At 50.1% G+C, this 7,050-nt stretch overlaps 1 protein-coding gene across 1 annotated transcript in view; it reads right to left on the bottom strand.

The window, feature by feature from the left end:
• Nucleotides 1-222: 222 nt before the first annotated feature.
• The window catches only part of ROBO4 (roundabout guidance receptor 4), a 381,615-nt gene continuing 374,787 nt past the window's right edge, over nucleotides 223-7,050 (bottom strand). Inside the window, exon 20 of the mRNA XM_075073581.1 lies at nucleotides 223-233. The gene's annotated coding sequence lies outside the window, so the exon portion shown is untranslated. The remainder of the gene's footprint in view (nucleotides 234-7,050) is intronic.

Genomic DNA, 7,050 nt, shown 5'->3' with positions numbered 1-7,050 from the left:
GGTCAGGCATCGTAGAAACACACACCAAGTCACACTCCCTGTTCTAAAACACTTACAGTGCAGCATTGTGTCTTCCGTGCCAATAACGGGCCAGGGGAGCTTTGTGCAGATTCAGGGGTGTGGCCTGGTGGGTGGTTGGGTGCTAGGAGCAGCCCCCAACATGCAGTACATTTCCGAGGGAGGGTGCACATTGCAAATGGTCACAATGCTGAAAGCTGCAGCCCTGGCTGGCACTGCCTACCGCACCCCAGCAGGGGGAGCATGTGCACATAGGTGTGCTAGGTAAGCCAGTGACAGCAGCACATAAGCTATTTGTGGGTGGGAAGGGGTCAAGAAAGAGCTGTGCATAGGGGGAGCTGCTCCACATGTCCATTCTGAGGTCAGTGGGGCATGGCCTAGGTTTCTCTGAGAATCCCCAAGTCCCCCACGTTCAGCAGACTCTACCTGGTCCTTGCCCTCCCTGTCTTCATCTCCAAGGAGAGGGAATGCATCAGGATTGCCAAGCACCAGAGCGGCTGATATTGCCACATCCTGCCTTCAAGCAGGTTGTACAAGAGCCGGGGGCTGTGCTTCGTTCTGCCCTGTTCTGCCCATTTTCACAGGTGCAACCCATAATCTCCTGAATTAGCCAGTCCCTGGAGAGAGCATTATGAATTCAGGCCTGATGTAAGACAGCCCAACTCCACTGAGCTCCACAAAGTTACAGCTCCTTACACCAGAGAGCTGGATTTGGTCCACTGTCCTTTCCACTCCTTGCAATATACTCATCTTCCAGATACCTTTGCTCCCAGTTTGCTGGGGAAGGTGGCAAAGGGTTCAGTGAATGTCAGTTCCCTGCAGAACATCTAGTCAAGAATGTCTCTTCCTGCTCATCCCAGTCCAGTCTCCATGACAATCTCCTGCCCTCTCAACACAGTAGCAGATATGCAATCCTGTCTCCCCTACTCACTTGCTACCTGGAAAAAAGGCCTTCTGAATGTCATCGCAAATACCAATCTATTCATAACACTAAATGAATAGTCCCCATCGCTTGCACACCGTCCTGCTGAGCTCCAGTGGCAGGCAGCTGCTTTCCTAGCAGCTGCTCCCCGTTCACTTTTAGGGAATGCACTGCATTGCACCACACTGTATGCAAAATTAGAGCATTTCTATTCTGGTCTTAGTTTGCTTCCTTCTAGGACTTAAGAGAATGGGTTTTCTGATTGAAGCCAGCGCTCCTCAGCTTAGCCCAAAGCCCACACAGACCAGCGAGAACGTCGACCCAATTCAGGTTAATCAACAGTCACTGTATATTCTGCTTATAGAATGACTGCATCCCTTGGAGGATGGAGTCTTCCTCCATTTAATCCTTTGATTATCATTTCCAAATCTTCACCAGGGTTTCATTTCAATTTAAAGCTCCATTTAATATATAGCTACGGCTCTATATATTTGATTACCTTTGCACAGTCCTTTCCTCCAGGAAATGGGGTGAGAGATTCCACAGGCTGCAAAAGAGTTTGTATGAGACACTTACTGCACATAGCACAAGAGTGAATTAATATTCATAAAGCATTTGATCAAACTGTGCTGACTCTATAGAGTGGCTCAAGGATGGCAGAATTACTCATGTAGTCCAACTGTATAAATCTGCTGAGTTTAATTTAATTAGAAGTGTTTCGTAAGAGGAGAATGCTAGGGCCTGAAATAGACTTGTAAAATAAACATGATGAATTCAGGTTTTTAAGAGGGTTTTTTTCAGCCATTAAAAATATTTGTCTTTATTATGATTATTACAAATGACAGTGTTTTATTTCTAATGAAGAATAAACCTACTAGTTCACCTATTAAATATTAATTCCTGACAGCGCTGGGTGGGAAATGTTTGTCCTGGCAACACGTTTCAAATTAAAATAAAAAAGTTTCAATTTTTCATTGACATCTTGCTTCAAAAGTTTCTCTCCAACACCTGACAACTCCCCAAATGTTTTATTTCCTATGGCTAAAAATGAGAAAATAAAATTGGGTTTCAGCTGCTGCAAACCAGAAATATTTTGGTTTGGGGTTTATAGGTGTTTCCACATTCCCTTCCCCTCCTCCCACAAATAGTTGGAAATGGACATGGACATTTTAGTTCTGACCCCTGCCCCCAGGTCAGGGCTTGTCCACACGTACAGAGCTGCACTGGTGCAGCTGTGCCACTGTAGTGCTTTAATAATGATGCAGCTACACCCGCAGGAGAGCTTGTCCCATCCATGAGAGGTGGTAGCTATGTCATGATGTAGCACCGTCTACACTAGGGGTTAGGTCGGTATAATTATGCCAGGCAGGGGCATGGATTTTTCACACCCCTGAGTGATGTACTTATTCCAATGTAAGTTTGTAATGTAGATCTGGTCTAAGATTTCAAACAGCTCTAACTAACATGCAGCTCTTTATTTTACTGGGTATAAAAATCACTGGGCCAAATTCTGCTTGTCGCAACAGCAGTGTAAATATGGAGTGACAGAGCGATGGAACCATTCAGAATGTATTGCTGTGTACGGGCAGAGCTGGAACTGACACATATGCATGAAGGCTGCCTGAACACTTTCCTTTACAATATCCCGTGGGCTGGTCTACACTGCAAAGTTATATTGACATAGAGATGTCTCAGAGGTGTGAAAAATCCACACCCTGTGCAACATAGGTACGGAGACCTATAGACAGCGTTTTTCCATCAACGTAGCTACTGACTCTTGGAGAGGTGCTGGGAGAACTCCTCCTGTTGCTGGAGTATGTGTCTGCATGGAAGCGCTACAAGGGCAGTGCTGTGGTGCCAGGCACCGGAACTGGGAACAGGGCACCTGTCTCTCCCACACTCTCCCTAATGGGGCCAAGCAGTGAGGAGGAGCAGGAAGCTGCTTGACTGCAGTGCAGAGTGGTTCGGCCACGTTGGAAGTGCAGGCTGCAGGGACAGAACAGGAACCCAGAGGAACAGTGGCTTCCTTGAGGTAATGGAAACTGAAGGGGATGGAGCTGAAGGGGCCTGGTGCAGAAGGAGGAGACATGTTGGGGACAGGGCAGAAAGGGACAGGCTGGGGAAGGCTGTGCCAAATCTCCAGGCTCAGCTATGCTGTCAGTAATAACGAGAGAACACTCGGTTTTGGAACCTGGAGAGGAACCCAGGAGTCCTGATTCCCAGCATTCCTCTTTCAAAGCCTGGAGTCATCATTCTCAGGTGCTGCTGTACATGGAAGCTACTACCCGCCTACCGTTATCAATTGCTCCAGAAAGCCATGCTCTTCCCAGAGAAAACCAGTATGGATTTGTGGGGGGTGGGAGAATATTCTGGCTGACCTCCCTCTCAGTGGCATCTGTGGGGGTGCTGCAGGAAGAGACTTGTTGCTTGAAGGGGCTGCATTGGATTCATGGGTTTCTGGGGCACAGATTTACTCTTCTAAGGTCAGAATGGCCCTCTACAACTCTGAGAGTGGGAGTGCCGGGTTTGCGGGGCCCCACTGCAGACCTGGGCAACAGGTTCTGGACAAATCGTTTATTCACTGAAAAATGCAGTTCCCGTTGACCCAGAACTATTTGTAAATTTGCCAACTAGTTAGGCACCATTCACGAAATGGCCAGAGGAGGAGCCGACCAACTTTATTTAAATAGTCATTGGTGCAGAAAATTGAGTCTCTTGCTTTCTAGGGGCGTGCCCTACCTATGGGGGTCTAGAACCATTCATCCTCTCGCAATGCATGTTGAATTATTTAAACACAGTGGAACAGGAGAGAGGCCCACTCTGGTCCCTTCTTTAGCCCAGTGGTGAGGGTACTTCCCAGCCACCTGAGACACCCATGTTCAAATTTCTTCTCCACTTCTGGCAGGGGGGAGCTTGAATACCAGAGTCTCTTGTTCCAGGTGAAGGTCTTAACTACTAAGCTGTAGTTGTAGGGTAGCAGTATCTCCTCCAGTGGCCATCTGGTGGATCTAGCCCTTCATTTCTTTTGCTTTTATTTTAAAAAAAAAAAGTGCCAGGAAACAAAACGTTGAACTTCACCCGAAACATTTTTCCATTTGCAAAAATTTCCAGAAGTTTTGGCTCAGGTCAAGACACGTTTTTCCCCTTGATTCTTTGGAATTGCTGGTGAACCAAAACTTCCATGATTCACCCCTCTCTACCCTGCAGGCACAGATCCTTACCAGGTGGAACGGGCGGGACAGAGAGTACTGCCAAATCCTGGGCTCAGAAATCATGAGCTTTGAATCAGGCCAAAAAACAAACAACCCCTCCCCCCTAACAACAAAAATCATGAGCTTGGCCCAAAACTTAAGTGATTTTTTAAAAAACATGATATTGCGGTTTGTTTTGAACTCCCCCTCCCCATGTGTGTGACAATTAGCACTGCCAACTCCTTCAAGTGTATGTGGGGAAGGGATTTTGGCTCATTCCTACACTGCCTGACAGGGCCGTCCCTAGCCATTTGGGTGCCCTATTAAACTCGCCCATGGGGGAGCTGTGGGGGGCCACTGGCCTCCCCCCCCACCCCGAGGGCCTGGGAGGCAGGAGCTGTGGGGGGCAGTTTGGGGGGCCCCACAGGCCCAGAGTGGCCTGGGAGCAGCCCAGTCCACTTCCCTCACCCTGGCCCCAGCCATGTCGCTCAGGGGAGGGGGCTTGGGGAAGGGGTCCCCCCTGCACCAGCAGGAAGCGGAGCAGCCTGGCCCCAGCCTGCTCTACTCTGCCACCAGGGGTGGTCCTTTCCCCAACCCAAGTGACATGGCTGGGGCCGGGAAAAGGGAAGCAGAGTGGGCTGGAGCTGCATCTCTGTTTCCCACCACCAGTAAGTGTGGGGGGCGATCCTTTCCCCACACACACCGGGGGCAGGAAGCAGAGTGCCACGCCTGGGGGCTAGTGGAGTAGAGCGGGCTGGGGCTGAGTTACTCCGCTTCCTGGCACTGCTGGTGAGTGTGGGGGTCGCTGGGGGAAGAGGTGGAATGGGAGTGGGCTGGGGGAGTTGTCCAGAGCCCCACACACCCCAGGGATGGCCCTGCCCCTTTCCAGGGGGTTTGACCGAGGGATAGGCCTGGTCACTGGGACTGGTGCTGCCATGTATGCAGCACACAGCTGCCTAGGTACCATGAAATTAGGGGCAATTTGATGCCCCAAATTTCTGGTGCCCTATGCAGCTGCATATGCCTAAGGACAGCCCTGCTGCCTGTCTCCACAACCCAATTTAGTCCTGTCCCCCCCCCCACCCCAACTTCCCCTCTGCTCCTTCTGGACTCTTCACCCCTCTCTGCCCCTTCCCAAGTGGGTGCTGGAGGGGGGCGGGGCAGAGTCTCCATCCCGTCCCCCTTGCTCATGATGGGGGAGGAGAGGTGGAGTTGCCCTGAGCTGCTGGGCTCTTTCTGCTCCCCCCACCCCAAGAACGATGCCTGCTTCTGCAGGGAGGGGGCAACTTCGCCTGCTTCCTGCTGTGGTTCTGAGTGGCTGCTGTTTTGCAGGAGGTGGGGCAATGGGGAAGGCAGCCAATTGAAGGGGTTTTCCCCTAGGCAGGTCTAGCTGAAATCTTGTGACTAGTAAAAGTATCATGAGCATTGGCAGCAGGGCAGAGAGGAGACGGGGTGTGGGAGCCCTTCCTAAGTCGGGGCACAGTGTGCATGCCCACCTTCAAGAGAGGAGCTTAGGGAAGATTGGGCTCCTCGAGCTGCCCGTGGGGTGGGCGTCTCCCAGCCACCTCCAAAGCAGGCCAGTGCACACTTTGGCCCATATTCAATAAGCTCAGAAGGACAAAAGCAGCACAGATTATGGGAGTTCTGCATTCCCTCTGCAGACCACAGTGAGCTTCTCTGGAGGGGACAAGCTGGGGAGTTGCATGTCCCTGTAAGGGGAGAGTATGCACAGAATTCCCTGTGCTTGGCTTCATGCTTCTGCCCTGTATTGTCCACCCCGAGGGCTGTCAGAGCTCTGTCCTCTGCAGCACCTCCGTTTCAGACACCTCAGCAGGAGCTAGGAGAGCGGATGTGGCAGCCCCCTAGTTTTTACCAGTGGGCGAGGTTTGTTGAGGACTTTAAACCCTGGGACCTGAGCACTGCTCTGCAGCACCCAGCCCTCCCCTTTGTTGCTGTCAGCATGGGCCAGGATGCTCCTGTTGGGAGCAGCGTGTGTGCAGGGGGGAAGATGCTGCTTCCTGGAAAATACTAACTCTGGATTCAAATTAAATCAGATAATTAGCAAAAAGCTAAGCAGACAGGTAATTAGATATTCCCCAACTAGTGTTTACTGGAATTTAGTGACCCATTCATAATTAACCTCCCATTGCAAAAGTACACTGATGGAAAGGAGACGTATAAACTTATTAACAGTGACAGAGTCTGATGCCAATTAAACAGCTTTTAGACGGGGCAGCAAAGCTATTAAGGGTTTTATTATCCTGTGATGCTTCCCCATGCCTGACACGTGCCAGCAGGCAAGATTAGGAGCTGATGAAAGAGGATAAAAAAAAAAAAAAAAAAAAAAAAAAAGAGGCTTTATGTCTGTAACAAAAAATGTAACATTAAAGGAAGGTTTTATATTTTAACAATAAAAATGTTAAGCAGCCTTCCCGCTCCAGCACAATGCACACACATACCAAGTGGGGCCAGTACTGCCTCTCTCCTCGTAACCCTCCTCATACTCCAGGAATATCGCTGTCTGCCTGGGCCAGGTTGCTTGAAATGTGCTAGGCAGCAAAGGGTTAATCTGTTCTGCCTGGAGCTCACGCCCTGCATGTTGGTGACAGTTTTTCCTGTAACTTGTGTCAACCTGACATTTCCATGAGAGTGTCCTGAGGACACCTTGCTGCACCTTTCCCCAGTAAATGTTCCTTTGCTCATCCTTAGAGGAGATCATGCCATCCGTGGGGCAGGACAGTGCCTGCTGATCTAGGGTCATCAGCAGACAATGTTGTGACAATATGAACAGCTCTGCTCTTCCCAGAGAAGGAATGCACTCCCAGTGGGGGTACCCAGACCCAGCCTCCTACATACCACCCTGAACACTGCCTGGGATACATTCTCAGAAATTTTGTATCATCTTACAAAACTTGGCCA

Source organism: Chelonoidis abingdonii, chromosome 18 (assembly GCF_003597395.2).
Source record: "Chelonoidis abingdonii isolate Lonesome George chromosome 18, CheloAbing_2.0, whole genome shotgun sequence".
NCBI lineage: Eukaryota > Metazoa > Chordata > Testudines > Testudinidae > Chelonoidis > Chelonoidis abingdonii.
Note: the sequence above shows the minus strand (reverse complement) of the source record. Positions and strands in the feature narration are given on the sequence as shown.